Source organism: Balaenoptera borealis (assembly GCF_965194805.1).
Source record: "Balaenoptera borealis genome assembly, chromosome: 2".
Taxonomy (NCBI): domain Eukaryota; kingdom Metazoa; phylum Chordata; class Mammalia; order Artiodactyla; family Balaenopteridae; genus Balaenoptera; species Balaenoptera borealis.
This window is the reverse complement of record NC_138867.1, coordinates 155,455,403-155,480,328: the sequence shown is the minus strand read 5'-3', so window position 1 is coordinate 155,480,328 and position 24,926 is coordinate 155,455,403. Positions and strand designations below refer to the sequence as shown.

The following is a 24,926-nucleotide window of genomic DNA, read 5'->3' as shown; positions in this document are numbered from 1 at the left end:
AGACAGAAGCCAGGACGTCTGGACAAAGGAGAGTGGTAGAGAAGAACAAGCAAATGTCAGCAGGTGTCATTTCATTCAGGGCCTTGAGGGCCATGGGGGGATGTTGGGCTTTATGCTAAGAGTGGTGGGACGCCATTGGCGGCTTTTAAACGGGAGAATGGCATGACCTGATTTACACTTTTAAACGATGACTCAGGCTACTGGGTGAATGATGGATTGAGGTGGGCAAGAATGAAGGCAGGGAGGCCTGAAGGAGGCTGTTACAGTGAACAGGTGAAAGATGATGGGGATGTGGACAAAGGTGCGGGCCCAGGAAATGGAGTTCAGATCAGACTCTTTCCTTTCCCACCCCCCAGCCCCAGCCCAAAGGATTCCCTGGGTCTCTGAGACCTGCTCTGGCCTTCTTTGGTCTCATCATTGCCCAAAGGCATGAGGTGTGTGAAGTTGAGGGGAGGTGGTGATGTGTCCTTTGTTCTTAGACAGCCTGGTGTGATGTGCCAAGGCTCAGACAGACCTGGGTTCAAAGACAGGCTCTATTACTCACTATGGGACCTCAGGTGAGTTATCTCCATTGGCCTCAGTATTCACATCTACAAAATGGGAACAATAATGCCTTCTTGTGAAAATGCCAGCCCAACAGTATACATGCAATGCAGGCCCTTCATTAATGCCTGCCTCTCATTCCATATCCTGTCACTCATGCTCCTCCTACCCTGCACGTGAGTACAGAGGGGGAACCCAAACGATTTGTCTGAAAAGTACCACTGTAATGGAAATGTCAGCAGCAGAAGAAAAGGACCATGTGCTGCTCTGATGGCAATGAATGATTTATGTCCAGGGTAACGGTTACATAAGCAGCTGTTACATTTTAAAAGCGTCATGCAAACAATATGAAACATTTATTTAAGTGGTTCTACACTATGGGGAATTTGATTTAATCAGCTTTTATTTCTGTTCTCATTAGAATGAAGTCTGGCAACTCTAGTAGACAGCCCTACCTCCGTTCGGTAGCTTCCAGCTACTGAAGGCAAATATTTTTACTGTGCCACAATTAAACATTTATACAGCACCCGGCTCCCCATCTGGCCTGCAGATAGGAGGGGAGGTGCCATGAATTCACGTCATGAAAGTCTCACGTGGAATGAAGCAAGAAGCACCCCTACATCTAGCAGAATTAATAAACCATATGAAGAGCCCATTTGAGAATAAAAAAATACATTTCTCTGATACGGTGGGATCTGTAGGTAGGTAATCCGAGGATTCTTGAGGTGGATTTTTAATCTTTGCTGTTCCAGGCTGAGGGGGATATTTTATTTTTGTTTTTAATTCTAAGACCATCACAACTCACAAACCATGAAAGATGTAAGAGGACTCTCTGAATATGATGTGATTTATTTGAAATTCGACCACGATTTCCAAGAATGATGTCACCAAATTTAGGATAGGCGTTCTCCTGGGGAGAGATTTGGGAAGCATACATAAGGGGTTTTTACTGCATTGGCAATCTTTTATTTCTTAGGGTGGTGGCACATGAATATCTTGTATAATTCTGTAGATCTTTTTGCATGTCTTAAATAGTGTATAATACAAATGGAAAAAGAAAAAAGAAAAAGAGATTCACTGGGTATTGGAGTCAAAAAACCAAAATCCCACTCTTGGCTCTACCAGTATCTTTGTGAACCTTGAACTTGCCTCCTGCTTTTTCTGGGCCTCAATTTTCCTATCTGTAGAAAAGCAAAGCTGGGCTAGAGCAGTGTTTCTCAAAGTGTGCTCCCTGAAACACCTCTCAAGTGATGACCCTTCAAAATAGACTGTTCCATAGTTAAATAAGTCTGGGAAATGCTCTCTGTCCTCTGGGAAAATCATAGAATGTTAAAGGTTCTGAAAAGTCCTGTGGCAAAGAAGTCTGTTTTGTTAAATATCTGTTAGCATCACAAGGTACTAGCATTCTGTAAAATAGTCTTTGGGACCTGTTACTCTGGTAACAGGTCTCAAAGATCCCTTTCGATTCTAGATTCTATACGTCAAAAATTTAGGCCAGTTTTCTGCCTCTGAACAGGAAAATCTGTAACCATTCCTGAAAACAGAGAAACTAGACATCCCAGCCCATCACTTTCCTCTAGGTTTTCCAGGTAAGCATCCTTCCTTCCTGCTCCAAGTTCCCCTCTTTCTGTACCTTGGCTCATGCCTTCCCACAGCTTAGAAACTCTTCCTGAGACAGTCATTGGAATTCTTGGATGTCTATCTTTCTTTTCTTTTTGGCTCCCCACCCTAGAAGTATAAATTGTCCAAACTGTCCATAGCTTAGTATGAGATGATAAAGTTGAGGACCAGAGAGGCTGTGTGACTGAGACATGGTCACACAGCCAGGGTTGGGGGGGTTGGGGTGTAGGGCTGTGACTAGAACCTACTTTCCTTCTCATTCTTTTCACTCTCTCTCCTTTGCTTTACATCCAATTTGCACTCTGCCCCATGCTGCAATTTAAGCACATATGTCCTTGTATGTTATCATGATGCTGCTTGTTTTTCTTGTTAATGTTCATCTAGGATGGTTTTCATATCTCTCCTGGGAAGATTATATCTCCTTAAAGGTGGAAGCAACATTTCTGCACAAAATCCAACACTATCCTGAGGACAGCACAGTGCTGAAAACACTCAATGCCAAGTCAGAGAATGCCCCACTGGCTTCTTACTCTCCTTGCCAAGCCATCTCAGCTCCAGACACTCCTCTCCTGAGTGACATAGTTCCATCATTCTATTCAAACAGAGCCGTGTTTAAAGCTCCCCTTCAACTGAGGATAAGGCAGGAGTCTAGAATCACATTAGCCCACATCACAGATTCTTGATCAATTATTCATATTGGAAAAAAAGAAAACCCTTGGTTAACTAGAATCCTCAAATAACCACACCCAATTTGAGCAAGAAAGGTAACACTTGGAAGAAACCAAGATTTCACAGAAGATTAAAAGAGAAACTAGGGAGAAGCCCTTCACACAATCACCATACAGTGAAATTGGGTGTGAAAGAAAGAAAATCTGACTTTTTGAAGGATTATTATTATTATTTTTTAACATCTTTATTGGAATATAATTGCTTTACAATGGTGTGTTAGTTTCTGCTTTATAACAAAGTGAATCAGTTATACATATACATATGTGCGTCCTGAAAAACCATCATTCTCTGCTAATCTTTATGTGACTAGAAAACGAGAATGAGCCATGGCCAAGGTTTACTGACAGCATGGTGACTTGAGTTTCCTCCGTGGCTGTGTATCTGCCCTGGGAACAACTCAGCAACAACCCCTACCTCAGTAAATTCCTTCAGGGGAGCTAATCCCAGGCTGGCTCTACGGTTACACTGAATGCGGATTGTTTTGTTGTAGGTGCTTTTCCAGGCGAGAAGCTCTTGTCCACTAGATGGCAGTGTGTCTGCAACCTGCTCTTGCCTGGCCTGCCCCTCAGATCCAGCTACTTGTGGCTACGAAGCCCTCCAAATTGAGATATGCTGTAAGAGTAAGACGCCCCTGATTTCAAAGGCTTAATGGCAAAAAGTAAGTAATATATCTCATGAATAATTATTTTCTATTGATTACAGTTGAATGATACTATTTGGGATATATTTGTTTAAATAAAACATACCGTTAAAACTGATTTCAACTGTTTCTGTTTATTTTTTAATGTGGCTACTAGAAAATTTAAAATGATGTATGTGGTCTCATTATATTTCTGTTGCCAGAGAAGAGAGAACAAAGTGGAGGGGAGGGTGGCGATAGAGCTGGGTAGAGCCAGCCTGAGGTTCTATGCAAAATATGGGGTTTGGAAAAGGACCACTTGGCTTGAATTGGGGCTCCCTTGTTAATTCTGGACTCATGATTTAATCATTTAAGCTTTGCAAATGGGCATACGAATGTCACCTTCTCACATGAATGTTGAGAGGGTTTGCTGTAGTATAAGCAGAAGTCATGGTTTGCTCAGGCCTGCCTCCCAATGCAATTATTAATAGCACCCCCTTCTATTTCAGAATTGTCCCAGTTAAAGCAATAAATTTTATGATCTCTCTAGTTAAAAGAGATCATGCATAATTGGCCCCCGACACACTGTAAGTGCACAATTTTATATACAAAAAGATCACACAACTCAGATATGCAAGATGATCACTTTCTTTTCTATAACTCCATGTACTTTCTGACTCTGAGCCAAACTTCTGCTTGAAGAAAAAACTCAGGCTAGTCATTTTCAGGTTAATTCGGTTATTTCAGAATTATGTTCAAATCCAGCTCCTTCCTTCTTCCAAGTGTAGCATTTAAGTTGGGGAGGCCATGAAGGTCGACGGCATCAAGCAGGGAGGGGATATTGGCCATTTACTTGCTTTTCTACCCGACTTTGTTCCTCTGCCTCTCTGGTTACTGCCTCTAAGGCTGATGACATCATATCTACAGCTCCTCACCTACTGTGGAACCGCCATACCTCTCTGGGGCCTCTGCCTCCACACCCTCCTGGGGACTGGCCGTGATTTGCCTTTGCAGAGGTTGGCACTGGGGCTGTCTCTGCCGTCCTGTCTCTGTGTCAGCTTCCTTTTCTTCCATTTGCTCAGACAATGACTCTGCACCGTAGAATGGGAAGATCCATTGTTTCCATAACTACATAGACTTTGTACCGGCTCTGACCCAGGCATTTGGCTGAGTTCATGGGATACAAAGACAAAAAAGAAAGGCCACTGGCCTCAAGGAGAGCACAGTCTCAACCAAGACACTCACCCAAACAACCAGTGGAAGATGATCTCTTCCAGGAGAGACGTGCACATGAAGGGCTATGGGATGGGGAAGGAGGAACTGGTTCCTTGTGGGAAAGAAAACCAGGGTTGGGGACCGTGTGTGGACAAGCTGGTGTTGAACAGTCTTTGAGGGACACCTGGAAATGTGGAGGGCAGTGATCCAGCGGAGGACCCAGCATGAGCAAAGGCTTTGCCTTTTTGTGCAAAGGCTCAGTGATTCAGCAAATATTGGTCCATCCACACAATGGAATACCGCTCAGAAATAAAAAGGACTGCACTATTTATACATGCAACAACTCGGATAAATCTCAAAGGCATTATGCCAAGTGAAAAAGCCAGTTTCAAAACATTACTGTATCATTTCCTTTATATGACATTCTTTTGTGTGTGTGTGTGTTGGGCCTTCGCTGCTGCACGCGGGCTTTCTCTGATTGCAGCGAGCAGGGGCTACTCTTTGTTGCAGTGAGTAGGCTTCTCACTGCGGTGGCTTCTCTTGCTGCAGAACACGGGCTCTAGGCGCGTGGGCTTCAGTAGTTGCAGCGCACGGGCTCAGCAGCTGCGGCACACAGGCCCCAAAGCGTGCGGGCTTCAGTAGCTGCAGCACGTGGGCTCAGGAGTTGAGGCATGGGGGCTTAGCTGCTCAACGGCATGTGGGCTTTTCACGGACCAGGGCTCGAACCCATGTCCCCTGCATTGGCAGGCAGGTTCTTAACTACTGCGCCACCAGGGAAGTCCCTATGTGACATTCTTGAAAAGACAAAACTATAGAGATGGAGAACAGATTAGTAGTTGCTAGAGGTTTAGGTTGGGGAGAGGGTGTGACAATGAAACAATAGCGTGAAGGACGTTATTGGGGTTATGGAATTGTTTTGTACCCTGACTGTGCAGATAGTTATGCAAAGTTACACATCTACTAAAATTCACAGAACTGGATGCCAAAAAGTAAATTTTACCGTATAATATCAAATAAATATTGCATAAGGTTTAAAAAAAGACTCAGTGGTTTGATCTCAGGAAAGATTGTTAATGAGGGTGTGCATGTGAGAGAGAGAGACATCTGGCTGAAAAGTGTTCTTGAAGGCTCTGGATGGAAGGTTGAGGTATTTGGGTTTGGTCCCACTGGCACTGTTTTTTGAGTAGGGGAGTGGATAGGATCTGAGCTGTATTTTAAGGACTCTTTGACAGAAGTCACACATAACACAGACCAAAGACCGAGGCAGGAGGTGGAGAGGAGACAGCAGGCAAGGCAGCCCCTTCAGGAGGCCTGGAGGACGGAGGGGGCTGGAGAAATGGTGTGAAGCGTTGTTTGGAAAAGACAGAGCTGAAGTTGAATTCATAAGCTTTGGACACTGAAAGGATGTGAGGGAGGGACAGACAGAGATGCTTTTGAGGTTGGGAGTGGGTCAAGGGGTGCTCGAGGAAAGGAAGAGAGAACTTAGTTTGGGAATAGATTAAAAAATCCTGTTATGCAGGATGAATTTTCTGAGTTCCCACGTTGTCCAAATAAAGATGCCTGGTGGGCAAGACCAGATGTCAGGAGACAAGGTCAAGGTGGACAGATCAGATTGAGAGGACTAAGGACAGGAAGAAAGAGTGAAATAGGGTAAAAGTATCAGCCAGATTCTCAACAGGAAACATGCTGCACTAAATTTGAGTAATTTGAGGAGGGTTTATTGACAAAAGGACTAATGACAAAGGTGTCAGTGATGTATAGAGAAAACACAAGGGACAGTTCAGGACCTGGGCCAGAGCAGCAGAACTTTACCTCCTACACTGGGAAGGGGAGGTCACTGGAACCCAGAAAACAAGAGGGTGTGAGGAGCCAGACACCTTGAAAGCTACCACCTGTCCAGGCGACTTCATACTCTCCCCTACTCTGATCACCTGCGTCATCTCCCCATTGGCTGAGAACAGACCCTGGGAAACAAATGAAGTTTCCAGAAAAGCAACCACAGCCCTTATTGTCAGGGAAGATGTTCACTAATTCCTCAGGAGAGAATGCTTTCTGGCTGTTTATTCCTTTATTCAATAACTTTTATTGGGTTTCTTTCTTATTACAAATGTAGTACATGTTCATTGTAGGAAAATTAGAAACTATAGACCAGCAAAAAGAAGAAATTAAAAATCATTAGGAGTCCCACTGCACAGACAAAATCGCTGTTTACAAAAATGCAATTTTTCTGGACTTTCCTGTTAAAATATATAGTGTAGATGTCTTTATAGGTTGGTACATAGGGATAGATGTCATTTTGAACCGTTTCTTTTATATGGAGGCACCACAGTTTACCTAAATAACCCCCTTTAATAAAGATGTGGTTTGTGTTCTATATTCTAAACAATACTGCATCTCTGTAGCTAAATATTTATACCTCCTTAGGCTCAGTTCCTAGAAGTGGCATTGCTGAGGCAAAAGGTATATTCATTTAAAAAGATGTTGTGACATATTTTGGCATTAATTTAAAAAAGAGAATATAATTTAAGGGTTAGAATGTGGATTTTTTGGCCAAACCTGGTTTAGCTCCTTAGTGAATCTGGGCAAATTACTTAACCTCTTTGGGCCTCAGTTTCCTCATCTGTAAAATGGGGGTGATGATGACAGTATGATCCTTACATGTTTGCTGTGAGGATTCAGTGAATTATTATGATTATTTTTAAAATTTTGTTTATTTTTGGCTGCATTGGGTCTTCCTTCCTGCGTGCAGTCTTTTTCTCTAGTTGTGGCGAGCGGAGGCTACTCTTCATTGGGGTACACAGGCTTCTCATTACGGTGGCTTCTCTTGTCGCAGCGCACAGGGTCTAGGGCACGTGGGCTTCAGTAGTTGTGGTGCATGGACTCAGGAGTTGTGGCCCACAGGCTCAGTAGCTGTGGTGCATGAGCTTAGGTGTTCTGAGGCATGTGGGATCTTCCCGGGCCAGGGCTCGAACCCGTGTCCCCTGCATTGGGAGGCGGATTCTTAACCAATGAGCCACCAGGGAAGTCCTCAGTGATTATTGAGTGACGTATTTAGAATAGAGCCTGGGGCCTGGTAAGTATTCCTAACAAAGTTAGCTGTTATTATTATCATCAAAAGTCTTCTTATGCAGGAGATATTGAGTGGCCCACTAAATGCAGAAATGCAGTTTTTTCTTAAAGACCTTCAATACTAGCCCAGACACAGCATTGCAGTACAAAGCCAGGCAGGCAGCTCTGACAGGGCAGAATCAACATGACCTGAGAGCTCCAGGACGGCTTACCTGGGAATAATGAGCCTCTTTAATGCTCTTTCCTACATATCACTTCTTCAAGCTGATATTTGAGGAGGTGGAGCAGAGAATCCCTGGCCTTCCTTGCCAATTCCTGGATTTGTGATTTCTACGTAGCTGACTAAGGACAGGTCCATGCAGGTTCAAAGAGGGGCCAGCTTCGGCTGAGAGCAGAGTGGCCCAAGCATCTGAGCCTCTCGGACAGAAGGACTCTCTCCCATTGTGAGATATGGCATGGGGGCCATGTCAGCTCTTACTTTAGTCTCAAGAGTGCAGACCAGATTTATGAATCCTCCCCAACCTGGCCATACTGAGGATGGAGGACAGGGAGAGAAGTTGCTAGTTGTCTGCCAGGGGCTGACTCTGGGGGTTCCCAGAGGGTCTCCGAGGGCTTGCTGTCACTTTAAAATAAAGTCTGCACTTCTCATCCTGGCCTCCCGGGCCCCCTAATCAGGCTGTTTCTTGGCTCTTGGCCCAACTCCTCCTATTCCCCTCCACCTCTCCTCTCTAGCAATCTTCCCCATGCCAAACCCATTCTGGCCTAAGAGCTTTGCAATGGCTGTTCCCTCTGTCTGGGATGCTGTTCCTCAGACTTCCCATGGATGACAACCTCATGCCATAGAGATGTCACCTCCAAAGTGAGCCTTCCTTGATTACTTCCTCTGTGCCTTTATCCATACAACATGATTATCAAGAGCCTACTAAGTGTTAGGTACTTCTGGGCCCTGGGATGGAGAGACGGTCAATAGAAAAGCCCCTGATGGAGCTCATATTCCAGTGGGGACAGGCAGACAACAACAGACAACATCTATGCCAGGAAATTACAGGGAGATACAAGTGCTCTGCAGAGAAACGAGACCTGGTGGTAGGATGCTGAGCCCCGAGGCTGGGGTTGGACCAAGTGGTCAGAGGCTCTCTGAGAGGGTGAAGTTAATGCTGAAATTGCTCAAAAAGAAGAAATTAGCCACATTCCTGGAGAGGCTAAAGCAGTAGTTCTTGATCTGGGAAATTTTGTCCCCCAGGGACCATTTGGTAATGTCTGGGGACATTTTTGGTTGTCACAACTTGGGATGGTTGCTACTGGTACCTAGTAGGTAGGGATGAGTGATACTGCTAAACGTCACATAAGGCACAGGATAGGCCCCCATGACAAAGAATTATCTCGCCCCAAATGTCATAGAGTTGAGGTTGAGAATCCTGGGCTATGGGATTAGGGATCCAAGGATGAGGAACCTCTGAGGGGAAATATGAGAAAGAGACAAACAATGAACAAGCAAATACATAAGTGGAATAACTAACAGTAAAATCCCTCCATCTTTCCGGCCCATCCCCTCACTCAGGAAAACAACGAACCAATGTCCACATGCGTTATCCCAATTAACAACCTTCATGTCTGCTCACAGAGGAAAAATATGACAGTAGATAACATATTACACTGAAATTCAGCTAAAGTGACAACATTTATGAATCATGGAAAAATACATGGAGACTGAGTTCATCATTCAAAATTCATTCTACAAGTATTTGCTGAGCACCTACTATGTGTCAGACATTAGCGACCTTACCAACACATCGGAGAAACTCCTCCCCACTTCCACCTCTTCCTGTTTTTGCTGTGCACAGAAGCAAGAAACAGCCAGAGTGAGAAAGCATGGGTAGATTCAAAATATTTATTTATACTCCAAAGAATGCTCATTGAATTTCTGGTTGAAATGCTCAAGTCAATTTTGGTACAGAAGGGACAGCAAATAATAATTTTCTTCTTTCAAACACACACACACATTTTGTGTTTATAAGTTTGAAACCTGGATCCATCCAATAACCAACATCTAAATTTAATATTTAATATTGAATATGGACTCTTTCGGGAAAAACTGTCATTAGGTTGATTGCAGGTCTCACAATAAATTGGGAGATATAAGGAGGGTCTATTATATATGACATATACACCTCAGTTCCCCCACCCATGCCTGGGGCAGACATTGCCAATTGATTGCAGCACTCTTGACTGGATGTGCAGAATTCCGGACCCAGCCTCATAGTTCTTCCCAGTGCAGAGCTCTAGGCACTTGGAGCCAGCAGATCTTAGTTACCACAAGGATGAAACATTTTTGCCTTCTGGCTCTTTTTCACATTAGACCATTTATTCCCCATCCTCAACTTGTGCAACTGTCTTTATAAAACCTCAGCTCAAGAATGGTTGCGGATACATTAGACAAGATTAGGGGAACATTCCGGATGAGTAAATGTTGTGGTTTGTTGTTTTTCCCACAGGAGAGAGAGGTGACTGGCTCTGAGTTGGTTGATGGCTTTTGACTCCTTCTTACTGTGAGGGCAGGCCCCAGGGGGAGGCTGGACCAAGGAGCTCAAGGGCACAGCCAGACCATTTTTATATATTTCTGTTTACAAAGTCACATCCAAAGAGCTGGGCAAGGCAGCACCGGGAGCCCTGGAGCTGAGGGCAGACCAGACATGAGGAATGAGTCGGGCCCTAGGACTAGACACTGAATGATGTGGAGACCCCTTCCCAATCTCCCCGCCCCTTTTCAGGACCAGTTCCCGGCTCCTGTACAGGATGGTTCTCATGGCCCAAAGCCACCCAAGTAGGGCTAGAAACTTCCTTCCGTAGACAACTGCCCTGCCTCTTCACCATCCTTTGCCCAGCTCAAACTGTCACCATCTTTGTGCTTTAAATAAATTTTTCCCTTTAAAGGGGCTCAGTCCCTCAGCCCCATCTCCTTCCATCTCTTTCTCATCGTTTCCCAGGCATAAGCACAAAGCAAAATAAAGGAAAACAAAACATCAAGAGGTTTTACTCCCCCAGGAAACTCTGAAACAGCTCAGATCTCTGCTTGCACTCAGACCCTGAAGACAAAGAAAATGAGGCTACAGAAAGACCACTCGCATTGGTAATTCTGGACTGAGGTTGAGTAGCGAAAGTCCAGGAAGCGTCCACTGTCTGTCCCGCACACCACTCTCCCCTCATCCTCACGGGCCTCAGACACACCCTCACTCATAAATTAATTGGGCAGGTATTTGGGATGTGAGTCCATCTCTTCTGACTTAGGGCCAGGAAGTCTTTTCTAGCACAACACAGCTGCAGTGTAAGTGCTGTCACATTTTAATTGCATGTGGCTATGTTTAGAAAGGTTTCATTATGACAGGAAATGACCCACTGGGTGCCCGTCAGGCCTGATTAATTTGAAAGTGTCCGTCACAACTCTGCCTTCTGACCCCCCACCAGTAGGGCCCTGAGGTACCCAGGTCAGCCTCCCTCTGCTGTGACCCTGCAGCCCTGAAGTAGCAAGGTGCTGCCCTGGCCCCCTCCCTGGTGCCCAAGCTGAGCTCATGTGTAAGCCGCACACTCACAGATCTGCCTACCCATCATTCCGTCATTCCTTCATTCCTTCACAAAGCTTTATTGAGCACTTACTATGTGCCAGGTGCTGTTCTGCACTGGGGGAGAGCAGTGGGCAAAAGAGATAACAATTCCGCTTGGTGCATTTTACACGCTAGTGGGCATGTGAGTAGGGGATGGTGGCGACAGAGAAAATAAGTAAAATACAGAGTATGTCAGATGGCAATAGGTGATGGGAGGAAAACAAAGCAGGGGGCATGGGGTGGCAGGTATTATGGGTTGGAGGAAAATAGAATAGGTTGGTCAGGGATGGTGTCACTGAGAAGGGGGTGTTTGAGCAGAGATGGGAAGGAGGGAGTTACGTCACTAGATGTGGGAAAAGCATTCCAGGCAGAGGGAATGGCTGGTGCACAGGCCCTGAGGCGAGAGGGGAAGAGAAAAAGCAAGGAGCCTGTTGTGGAAGTCAGCTCGCCCACTGCACCCCTAGAGGGAGCTACATGCCAATGTTCTCTGTCCTCCACAGCAAGGATCTCCGGAAATTGCTTTCTTCCACGCTTGTTCAGTGACCTTGGGACAAATGTCCGGAAATCAAATTTCTGGATCAAAGGGTTTGCAGAGTTTAAGTGGTAGCAGTCACTTTCTGAAGCCCTCTCTCACAGCATTTCCCCCTTTCCTTTCCACCACTCAGTGCATTTTGCTTAGAGCCAGATGAATCTTCCCCTGATTTTTTACCTTCCGCTTCTTGAATGTTCGGAGACCTCGGTGGCTACCACTTGCTCACAGGAAAGCCCCGGCATTCCAGGCTTCCTCCATCTACCCCCACAGACTTCTCCACATTTTCTCCTGCTGCTCCTGGCACAGAGCCTACTCACCTCTTCAGCACACATTGCCTGAGGGCCTCATGTGTGTCTGGCCCTGGTAAAACTGAAAAATTGAAAACTGAAGGACGTTAATCTGATGGGTGGAGTCACAAGTCAGTTAAATTGCACTTGGTGGGCAGTTGGAGGCTCAGTGGCCCGCCATCCCTGAGAGAGTCACACCTTGCCTCTCAGCCACATACCCTTTATTTTCAGTGGACACAACACTGGTTCATTCAACAAGCACTTATCAGCACCTGCTGGACGCAGACTGTCTGCTAAGCGCTGGGGACGCCAAAATGGGAAAAGCTGGGCCCTGGCTCTAGTGTCATTCCCATCTCTCCCTCCGAATTCCTCCAACCCCGCTGGGATTCCACCTACATGTGAAGCCTCCTTAATCGGCCCAGAGCCCGGTCATCTGCCCCCTCTGACCTCCCTCAGCACTTGGTCTCTGCCTGCTGTTTGGCACTTGGCATGAGTTTATCAACACTGTCACTAATCCTTTTTTTTTTTTTTTTTTTAATATTTCATTGTTTCATCCTCCAGCTAGACTGAAGCTAAGAGAGGGCAGGGACTACATCTCATTTTAGATTTCTGCAACCCTCTCTGTGTCTAATAGATTATCTGGCACATAGTACTTGCTAATTAAATATCGGTTTGTTGAGGATATGATCATGCCTCACCTCTGCTCAAAAAACACTTGATAAAATCCAAATCCCCTAGCCTGGCACTCAAGACCTTTCCTTTAGGACTCCACTAGACCTCACCTCCTCCAGGAAGTCTTCCAGGAATGCTTATCTCAGGTAGACTCAGAACCATTGCCCTACACACATGCCCATGTGTACATAGACACACAGACACAGACAGACAGACAGACATTCCTCCTCTGCTCTCTTCTATCAGAACAGCTGCCTGCAAGGTGGGTGAGAACTTAGTCTTCAAAGTCACAACCCCCCTGGGTTCTAACCCTGGCTTTGCCACAACTGGCTGTGTGGCGGTTCCCTCACCTCTGTGCGCCTCAGCTGTCTCATCTGTAAAATAGGCATCATAATCACCTCTGTCTCCTGGCAGGGGTGGAGGGCGATGCTGGGAGAAGAAGTGAGCAAATGCTGCCCAGAGCCAGCACCGCGGCCCACGGAGGGCACAGGAAATCAGTCTCATCCTCTCACTGGCCACATGGTGGGTCTGAGTGCTCCCTGAGGGGGGCCCGGAGCTGGCTCTGCTCATCCCTGAGTCACCAGTGCCTATCGAGGTCAGGGACAGAGAAGATGCCTCATTAACATTTGCTGGGTGGGTGACCGTGTACATTGCCTTGAGAGAAAGTCTGATAAATACAACTATCTGTCATCCCTGGACCACAGCACTAAAAGCCCATGGATAGGACATCGGTAAGAGGAATGAGACCAAACTCAAGAGTTGACTCTGTTTGGGGCCCCAGTTCACCACCTGCCAGGCATCTTTGTGCAGCAGTGCTGAGCTAACCTCAACATCCTGCCGACAGATTTCCTCAGATTCCTTTAGACTCCACTGGGTTCTTCCTCTCTATCCTCATTCGAATAACGTATATTTTCCCATTTTAATTTAATTTTCTCCCTTCCTCCCAAACCAGAGCACTTTGCCCACAGACATATGGGCCACTGTTGCATTTATAGCATCTTTATTAATCCCTCCCAGACCTCTGGGCTCAGAGAGCAGCCTGGGGAAACAACGTCAGTTCCCTTTCCACAGGGCTATTAAAATGCCTTTCTTTTAATTGGTCCAAAACAGAAGATGAGCTTAAAAAAAAAAAAAAAAGCCAGCTTTCCGTTTCCATCTCAGGGTGTAGGAAGGACACGCAGGTGCACCTGTGTTGTCGGTGGTGCCCTGTGTGAAGGACTCGGCCGACCTGCAGAGGGCAGGCTGACGAGGCAGGCTGGCTGGTGGGGCTCATGGGCCCACTGATGGTTTCGCTGGGATTCTGATGGTTACCTTGGAGCTTAGAACAAAAAATGTAAAATTGGATAATATTGTGGGTTCAAAGTTGGCCACCAGCAAAACTATCCTTTAAAAATGCTGGTCAGGTACTATGGCTAATCCTTCAGATACTTACCACGCTCTTTGAGCATTTCCTACGCTTTAGACACTGTTCTCAATGCTTTCTGGGCGTCCAGCCCTCGACGCCTCACAGCAACACACTTGAGAAATATATTATTTTTTCCATTTTTCAGGTGAAGATATTGAGGCACAACGAGGGAACACAACTCAGCCAAATAACCTAGCTCCCAGCAGCAGATGGTCATGGCTGGTACACGTGGGTCTTTTCTGGAACAGATGTAAGACCCCCTGTTCTTTGGGTAGAGGCCCAGGGACCACAGCTTGGTGACAGGAGCCCCGGGCGCCGGCGGTCTCTTGGCCGGGAGCCCTTGCTCTGGGCATAACCTACCCAACCCTGCATGGTGGCCTCGGTGGCAGAGGGGGGATCTGAACTCACACTGGCTCCGGATTCTGTGTGCACAACTCCTGTACAACCCTGCCTCTGCCGAGCTCGCTCGGGGCTCTTTTGCTCCTGCGTCACTGGAGCCGTGAGCAAATCGGGGGATGGAGACTGGCTCATTCTTGTAGGTTTGCTAAGAGCAACAGGGCAGTTCATGCACACCTCGAGAACCCAGGTTCTAAATTCTGAGGGTGACTCTTTGGGGTCTCAAGATCCTGAAGGCAGGTCCTCGAAGAGTCTCCATATGGATTTGTGTAGGCTAGGAGCCTGTTCCCTGCCAAGGAGGCCACTGAATGATGCCGACCAGTTTGAGATGTCAACTCCAGCAGACGACAAGGTGGAAAAGGAAAGGCATGGTCTTGAGCACCAGATGGACCAGAGTTTCCGTCCTGCTTCTCAATGCCTGGGTGAGCTGGGTGCATTAGTAACACCGCTGAGTCTGAAGATGAGCAGCTGTGATCGCTGGCTGCCTGGAGCAGAGTCTACCCCCGCTCAGTTCCTCTACCTCTTCAGCTATGAGGGCAGCTCACACCTCCAAACTACCTACCTCACCAGCCACCCCTTGTGCCCCGGCTCCGCAGGCCCGCAGGCCCTCACCTATGCGCCCAGGGCAGTGCGCGCTGTTAGTGAGGCCAGGCTCGCCTGCCTTCCAGAGCCCAGCTGCTGCAGGAGTGAAATGCTTCAGAGCTTCAGAGCAGCCAGACTCTTCCCCAAAGACCTTCATTTCTATTTAAATTTCTCACACACAGAGACCTACAGGAGGAACGAAACTTCACTCTGCTTCTCTCTCTCTGTGTTCTCTGTTTTCTTTTCAACGGAGACTTTTTGACAAGGGCTGCGGTGACAGCGGTGAATGCTTTCTTCAAGAAGCCATGGGGCATTGAAAATACAATTTTTCCTTTGCCCCAGTAAGAACTACCAAACCAGACCCAACCAAAATGAAACATTTGGAATTTTACCACTTTTTCCTTGACCGGTCCACATGGCAGTTCCCGGGGTCACCACTAGGGACAAATGTAGTTCTGACAGGGCCTCTTCTACTCTCGGAGTTTGGGCGCAGAATAATTCTGCTCACACCCTCGCTCCTACTGTGTTACATGACAAAGAGCTCATTCGGTCAGCTTTGGGCAAGAGCAGATTACAGATGAGGGTCTGGCCGAGCCCTGCAGATGCCCTGAGGAATAATGAGTGAGCTCACAGCAAGTGTTATCCGGTGACCCTCTTTCATCTAACAATTTCCTCCTCCAATTAATACCGTCCACCACTGACTACGGGGGGGCGGGGAGGGGGGATTTCAAGATGACAATAACAACAAAATGACAGCAACAGCTAGCATCAGAGCTCTTATCTCTTGATAGGAGCTCTTATCTCTTGAGTGGTTCCAAGGGCTCTACCCATATTTATCTCCCCTAATCTATCCTAGAAGCTAGAAACTGTTATTCTTCCAGTTTACAGATGGGAAAACTGAGGCTCAGAATGATTAAGGAACTTGCCTTAAGTCAAGCAGCCAAACAAGATGTGATGCAACAAGGCCCTCATCTTTGAAGGTCTACTTCCTTCCTGGTGAAGGTCACTCTCACTACCTTGCCGAGGATGAGGCCGTGTTCTGAGCAGCAGTGTAATTCTGGGGCATCACTTTTCCGATGTATCAGTGATTTCTATGAAGCTTGCCCTGCCCTCAGGAAGCACGTGGTCTAGGCAAGAAGGCAAGATGAGCAAATGTGAAACGATCAGAGAAACAACACAAGGTGAATCCTAAAATATGCTCCATAAATGATAAATATTGTGGGGAATGCTTTCCAAAGTGTATTTTCTAGAAATGTAGTTTGTTGGAGTGTTACTATGTCTTTTAAAAAATATTCAGGAGTTAGAGTTCATTTGTGAAGCATTGGGCTCAGCACGGTTAATTTTGTTTCTCTGTTGCAGGACTTGTCAGGACCTTTACCCTCCTAACCTGCCTGACACCTTCCATACCGCATTTCCTTCATTACAAGATGCCATCGGTTGTAAGATGCCCCATTTATTTCATAATAACTTTCCCAGGAAATAAACATTTTCACATTTCATATGTATCAAATGAAACAGGTGCTGATTTCCAAAGCATTAATAGGTGGATATCAAAGAAATCAGTTATTAGGCAGGGTTTCCCAAAATTTTGGACCAAGGAACCATCTTATGCAGGACTGGTGCTCCTCAGAAAAACCTTTGTGAACCATTGGTTGGAGGAGAAAGCTGCTTCAGACCTGGGGAAGCCAAAGGGACATGGTGGGGGCAGGGGCAGCCTGGAATTGGGTCTCAAAATCTGGACAGGAGAGGCTGAGGGGAAGAGAGAAGGCAGAGAAGGATGGGTGCTGGAGGCCATTAAAGGGCTGCATCCTGCCCTCAGGACCGGATCCCGTCTAGCACCCCATCATGAAGGGGGAAGAAGAGGACATTCTCAGGATAGGCTTTCCCCACAGCACCCGGCTAAATGCTGAAGACAGTCCAGGGAGCAAGACTCCACACCTCACAGTCTGTGATGGAGACAGTGCAGCCAGCAGTTTCAGCCCAGGCCAGGCACTGTGGCAGGGGAAATGCAGCCTCCGTGAGAGCCCAGAGGAGGGTGCCCCTCCTGTCTGGGAAGTGGTCAGAGAAGGCTTCCTGGAGGAGGTAGCTTTTAAGCCACCTGTAGGATGGGGGGAGGTGCACATTATTAGCAATAGTAGCCTAGATGTTGGAGTAGAGCGCGGAGCACTGGAGGAACTGAGGGCAGTTCAGTTTAGTGGGAGCGGAGGGGCCTGGTGGGAAGCAGGGAGCAATAAGGGAAAAGGTGAATGAAAGCCAGGTTGTGCAGGACCCCGAAGACCAGGAGAGGACATATGGGTCTCACCGTGCAGGCAGACATGGTGAGCATAGGTTTAAGACCATAGGCTCTGGAGACAGGCCACGCCCTGTCTAAATCCCTGCTACAGACATCCTAACTGTGTGACCTTGGGCAAATTACTTTCCAACACTAAGCCTCAGTTTTATCATCTGTAAAATGGGAATGATGACAGTACCTATTGCACAGTTGTTGTGATGATTATATAGGAAAGTGAATGCCAAGTGCCTGGGCTGGAGCAGACTATTATTATTAAAGGGCATTGGCCCCGGCCCTGGAGTTGGACAGGTGAAGTCTGGCTCCTTCACATGTTAGCTGGGGGCCTTGCCACCTCCCTGGACCTCCCTTTTCCACCTGTTCAAAGGAGAAGATGTTACCTGTCCAACCTCCCACACTGGGTACAGAAAATCAGAGTGTGGGAAAGAGCTTTGAAAAAGATGCATTACAAGAGAAAAAAGGCCGGGAGGGGCGGGGGGAAGCAACCTAGAAGAGAACTCACAAACCTAATGATAGTTGCTGTGATCGAGGAGTGGGATTGTGGATGATTCTTTTAACCTCTTTCTTTCCATGGTATGTTTTAAAAAGAATTTTTTTTTTGGTTACTCTCATTAATAGGAGAAAAATTAAAGTGTCAGTCAGCACAGTTATTATTTTTATCTTTCTTTCTAAATTCCTGCCCTTCCTTAGATCTATAAATGTTCCTCTCATTTACATCAACTGCTCCCTCTTTAGTTGTGGGGAAACACCTGCAAACCCGTCTCTCTCATCACACAACGTGATAGGGAAACAGATCCAGCCTGGGGTCCTTAACCACAGGGCCTGCTGGGCCCCCATTAGCAACATGCCATCACGTACAGGCTCTGCCTCTCTTAGCTGGTCTGTGGTGCGACCCTCAGACCACTAGGCACACACTCAGACCCCAGCAACTTCCCCCCACGGGAGGTGGGGGCACTTTGAGCCCTGAGTCTCCATCTGGATGTGGGACCAACCTCAGTGTTGCTAAGTGCGTGGGGTTTCCATGAGGATCACTTGGAATCATGGATGAGCAGGGGCCTCATACACACGTGGGAGGGGTTGGCAGAGCCAGTTGGTATGGGAGGTCATTGGCAGTCCCACCTGCTCCCCCGCTCAGGGTGTAGGTGGTTAATGTCACTGGTCCAGGAGACACGCTATCCTGACAGAGAAGAGGTAAGAGATCACAGGGGCCTGAGTCAGTTGGTGTCCACCACAGGGGTGACCCTCAGCCACTGACCACAGAGCTAACACTGCAGCCCAAGGAAGGGCCTGCCCAGCCGGTGCTTCATTCCAGCTCCCGGCCTGGCCAACCAGAAAGCAAGAGGAGCCACGGGAAGCTGGGGGGCCCTGCAGGAAGGCTTGCATCCAGGCGGCTGCTGAAAATCTCACTCATCCTGGCCCTTGGAGGCAAAGCAGCACTCCTTTGCCATGCATCTTGACGATAAGTACCTAGAATATTAAAAACCATTTATACTTTTTTGGCTCCACTTCTTGGAATCTATTCCAAGGAAACGATCAAAATTACAGAAGTGGCTACCTGCGTAAAGATGTTCTGTGCAGCCTTATTTATAACTTGGAGAATGGGAAGTAATCTTTATGTTGAACAATTTGGGCATAAAATTGAGATAGTTGAGTAAATTGTACTCTGCCTTCTAACTGTCATGCAGACAGTAAAAATATTGTCATGAAGACTTTGTATTGATAAGGGAAAATGTTTATAGTACAATGTTAAATTAAAAATTAGAAGAGTATATGCAGAAATACAGAGGATCATGAGAGATTACTACAAGCAACTATATGCCAATAAAATGGACAACCTGGAAGAAATGGACAAATTCTTAGAAATACACAACCTTCCGAGACTGAACCAGGAAGAAATAGAAAATATGAACAGACCAATCACAAGCACTGAAATTGAAACTGATTAAAAATCTTCCAACAAACAAAAGCCCAGGACCAGATGGCTTCACAGGTGAATTCTATCAAACATTCAGAGAAGAGCTAACACCCATCCTTCTCAAACTCTTTCAAAATATAGCGGAGGGAGGAACACTCCCAAACTCATTCTATGAGGCCACCATCACCCTGACACCAAAACCAGACAAAGATGTCACAGAGAAAGAAAACTACAGCCCAATATCACTGATGAACATAGACGCAAAAATCCTCAACAAAATACTAGCAAACAGAATCCAACAGCACATTAAAAGGATCATACACCATGATTAAGTGGGGTTTATCCCAGGAATGCAAGGATTCTTCAATATACGCAGATCAATCAACGTGATACACCATATTAACAAATTGAAGGAGAAAAACCATATGATCATCTCAATAGATGCAGAGAAAACTTTTGACAAAATTCAACATCCATTTATGATAAAAACCTCCAGAAAGTAGGCATAGAGGGAACTTTCCTCAACATAATAAAGGCCATATATGACAAACCCACAGCCAACATCGTCCTCAATGGTGAAAAACTGAAACCATTTCCACTAAGATCAGGAACAAGACAAGGTTGCCCACTCTCACCGCTATTATTCAACATAGTTTTGGAAGTTTTAGCCACAGCAATCAGAGAAGAAAAAGAAATAAAAGGAATCCAAATTGGAAAAGAAGAAGTAAAGCTGTCACTGTTTGCAGATGACATGATACTATACCTAGAGAATCCTAAAGATGCTACCAGAAAACTGCTAGAGCTAATCAATGAATTTGGTAAAGTAGCAGGATACAAAATTAATGCACTGAAATCGCTTGCATTCCTATACACTAATGGTGAAAAATCTGGAAGTGAAATTAAGAAAACACTCCCATTTACCATTGCAACAAAAAGAATAAAATATCTAGGAATAAACCACCTAGGGAGAAAAAAGACCTGTATGCAGAAAATTATAAGACACTGATGAAAGAAATTAAAGATGATACAAATAGATGGAGAGATATACCACGTTCTTGGATTGGAAGAATCAACATTGTGAAAATGACTCTACTACCCAAAGCAATCTACAGATTCAATGCAATCCCTATCAAACTACCACTGGCATTTTTCACAGAACTAGAACAAAAAATTTCACAATTTGTATGGAAACACAAAAGGCACCATTCTTAAATATCCCACAATGGCATGATCAAATATATTATGGTTTACCCATAAAATGTAATATTATACAACCTTTAAAAAATGTCTTATGGGATGGGGAAATGATTATAATATTGTGTTATAGTAAAAAGCAAGATTTTTTTTTTCCTGGTCAAATGCTACAGTATGGAAGAAACTTGAGGACATTATGCTAAATGAAATAAGCCAGACACAGAAGGACAATTACTGTATGATTCTATTTATATGAGGTATCTAAAGGAACCAGACTCACAGAAACAGAAAGTAGAATGATGTTTGCCAGGGCCTGGGGGGAGCCGAAAGCGGGCAGTTGTTTAATGGGTACTGCATTTCAATTTTGCAAGATGAAAACGTTCTAGAGACCAGTTGCACAACCATGAGAATATAGTTCCTCCACTGAACTGTACACTAAAAACATGGTTAAGAGGGTAAAAAAAATTTTTCAAGTAAGAGATTTTTTTTTTTCCAAGCCAAACAACAAACAACAGCAAAATCCCAAGATTCTCTATTTATTCCTTTGGGTGTTAGTGATGTGACAGTGAGCAGGAACAGTTCTTGCTCCGGATCTCAGGAAGCTTACATCCCCATGGGGTGACCTGCTAATGGAGAATGCACGCGAATAAATGTAAAATTGCAGAGGGGAAGTGCCGTGGAGGCGGTGCTCTGAGCATGTTAAATCAGAGCACTGACCCGGGCCCAGGAGCTGAGGGGGGTGGCTAGGGGCACAGGAGGTGAGGTGAGGACCCCAGGAGTGAGTCCCGCTGGAAGGGAAGAGCTCACTAGCAGGTGGGGCCAGAGGGGGCATGCTCTCTGGAAGGAGAGCACCTGCACCCTTTTATGAGTGTCTGGAAGGATGCATGCCCCCTCCCCTCACCAGCAATTCCCTCCGAATGGCGTGGTGAGGTTATCATTGTACCTTCATCTTCCTCCTGCCCTTCTCTGTTGTACACCTTTTCCACAGTGAGCTTAGATGATTTTGCAGAAAGGAAAAGACATAAAAAAAAAAAAAATCCCACCTTACTACACAGATGGACTGCAGGGCTCTTGACTTATGTTCCTCCTTGTTTCAAAGAGGACTTCAAGCTGCTTACAATTATGTTTACAATACAGCAGGCTAAAATGCCTTGTCTTTAAGTAAGAAAAATGCAGTGAGGGGAAAAAGTGGCTAGAAGAGTCAGGAAAAAGGAGCGAGATAGCCCTTCGCTCACAGGGAGAGAGCCTGTCCTGTTCCCCGGCAGGGCTCCCCTTGTCATTTGATTCGAATATTGGCATTTAATTGTCTGTTTTTGTATTGATCATTTGTCTTCTCAACTCGATTGAAAAATCTTTTGTTGTGATTTATTCTGCTCCTCATTACTCTCTCTCCCTTAAAACATGTCATTTTATCTTTTCTGTTGTGATTTTTGGCCGTGTTAAAAATGCATCCTCGCTCCCCTGCGGGGAAGGGGCCACATCTGACCTACAGGTCAGCACAGTGACAGATTCACAGCCTCTGCACAGCAGGCCCTCAAATGTCTGTGAGCAAATGGCTTATCTAGGGCTGAGAGCTACTCACACCCTCCCCCCGGCAGCACTCAGCCAGTGACACACCCTCAGCAGGGGCTCAGGACACGGGTTGCCAGTTTGATTTATGGGACTTATTATCCCAAGTGGCGGCACAGAATAGATATTGATTCTAAAGGGTTTACATAAGTAAGTGGATACACAATCCAGAAAGAGCTATAGACCGTGTAGAAGGGGTTTGTAAAGCAGCTGAAGCAGACGTCATAAAGAAATGTTGGTCCTCTTGAAAACAGCATCTGGGAGAGTCATGGAGGGACAAGGACGGGCTGTGGAGCCAGCAAGCACAGGTGCACATCCGCTCCATCACATCACATGCCAGGGGAGTGACCTTGGGCGAATAACAGAAACAAGAAGACCTCTTGTGAGGATTGCCCAGAGGAATGTATGTGTGTATGTATTTGTGTATGTGTATGCATACATGTGTATATGTATATGCATATGTATGTGTGCGTGTGTCTATGTCTATCTGCATATGCATATGTATATGTGTTTGTATATGCATATGTGTGTATGTGTATGCATGTGGATATGTATATATGTACATATGTGTATTGCATAGTATATGCACATGTGTATGCAAACACGTGCACACGGGCATATATATGTACATATGGATATGTGTGTATATACACATGGATGTGTTTGCATTATGTGTATGCATATGTGTGTATATGTGCATGTGTATGAATGCACGTGTGTAAGTATATGTGTACACACGTACCAGTGTATATGTGCACACATATGTATGCGCGTGCATATGTGTATTATGCATATGTGTATGTGTATTATGCATATGTGTATGCATATGTGTGTTTGTGCGTATATGTGTATGCATACACATATGCATGTATATGTGTATGTGTTTTTGCATATGTATGTGGATCACGCCCTGGCACACAGTAGATGCTTGATAAATGAAAATGCCCTCCTATATCACTGCCCTTCTACTCCTTTTGTGCAGCAGTGAACAACCTGATAGAAGAGTGTACAGAGCATTTCTAAAGCTCCCCCATCACATGTCGTACAGCAATCTCAGGCTTTTTAATCCTGGTTCTGTATTACCACTGTCACCAGCAATAATAACAGTCCCCCTTCCAAACCACTTACAACGTGTTCCAGTTACTATGGCTGCATAACAAATCCTCCCAGAACATAGGAGCATAAAACAACCATTTAATTTGCTCATGTGTTTTGTGGATGCGGAATTCATAGAGGGTGCAGAATGGTGGCTGATGTCTGAGGCCTCAGCTGGGGGACTTGAAGGCTGGGGGCTGGAGTCATCTGCAGGCTCCTTCACTTATATACCTGGGAGATGCTGTTTGCTAACTGAGAACTGAGCTTGGGCTGTCAGGTGGAACAACTACATGGGGCCTCTTGGTTTCTTCACAATACGGTGGCTGGTTCTAAGGACAGTGTCCGGCGAGAGAGTGTCCAGTGAAAACTGTACCACTGTTTACGACTTAGCCTTGGGAATCACAGTGTCACTTCCGCCACATTCTATCCGCAAGACAGTTACAACGCTCTCCCAGGTTGAGGGGGTGGGGACAAAGATGCCCCCTCTTTATGGAGGAAGGTCGATGTCACAATGAAAGAAGAGCACATGGGATGGGATGTGTGTTGCTGTAGCCATCCTGGGAAAATGCAATCTGCCACCTTATGTGTCAGGTAGCTCAGATGATCTCTTATTCCTCAAAAAACACTGAGGGGCTACCTATACGTATCTCCATTCTAGAGATGGACAAACTGAATCCCAGAGAGGCAAAGTAACCTGCCTTGGGCAGTGTATTTAACGTCTCTGAACCTCAGTGAGCCCCCTCTATAAAATGGGTAGAAAAATCTCTACCTGAATGGATTACTGTGAGCCTGCAGTGCTTATTACCTTATGAGGTTGTTGGAAGGTTGAAGTTGGGGGAGTGATTTTGTGATCTCTTATCCTTTGTGCCAGTGCAAAGTACCAGTCTTCATTGCTGTAGTATCATTATTTCCTTGCCTTCCACCTACAATCATCTGTCCCACACAAACCCCACAGCCAACCAGGGACCAGGGTTTCCACCCACATACCCTCACGAGCGAGGCATGTCAAAGCCTTTTGGCAGGGGTTAGCTTTGGTGCAGCAGAAGGATCGCACCCTCCTTCCCTGCCTGTTCCTATCTTCCAGGGGGAAAGTACCTTGGGAAGAATGCTAGTGTTTGTTTATAAATTCCAAACGTATAACCCTTAACACCTCATTTAGTTGGTTAAATGTAGCCCTTTAGTCATATGAAAGGCCATCTGTGTCTCTCCCCCAGGGGAGCAGAAGGAAGGACCGGCATTTTTGCATGAGTTCATGGGCAAGAATCTTCTGGCTCCCGGGGGCGGGGGGTGGGGGTGGGGGTGGGGGTGGGGGTGGGGTGGGGGGTGGGGGTGGGGGCCAAGGACCATCTTGGAAAATCACTCCTCTGGGGATGCGTTCCAGGCCCTGTGTCCTTCATTGACAATGCAGTATCTGTAAGGTCTGAGACCTTAAGAGACTCCCTTTGCTATGATGCCCGTTATAGACGATTTACTCTACGGTTAATAGCATTCAATTAGGAAAGGGGCAGGGGAAGGGGGCTAAGTGCTGGAGAGTACGTAGCGGCCTGAACACCGCTCTCATTTCATGGCCTGCTGGGCTGGCTGCCTCATAG

General features: G+C 46.0%; 1 protein-coding gene across 1 annotated transcript in view; it reads right to left on the bottom strand.

Moving 5' to 3' along the window:
- The window catches only part of KCNIP1 (potassium voltage-gated channel interacting protein 1), a 349,870-nt gene that overhangs the window by 289,523 nt on the left and 35,421 nt on the right, over positions 1–24,926 (bottom strand). The gene's annotated exons all lie outside the window — the stretch shown is intronic.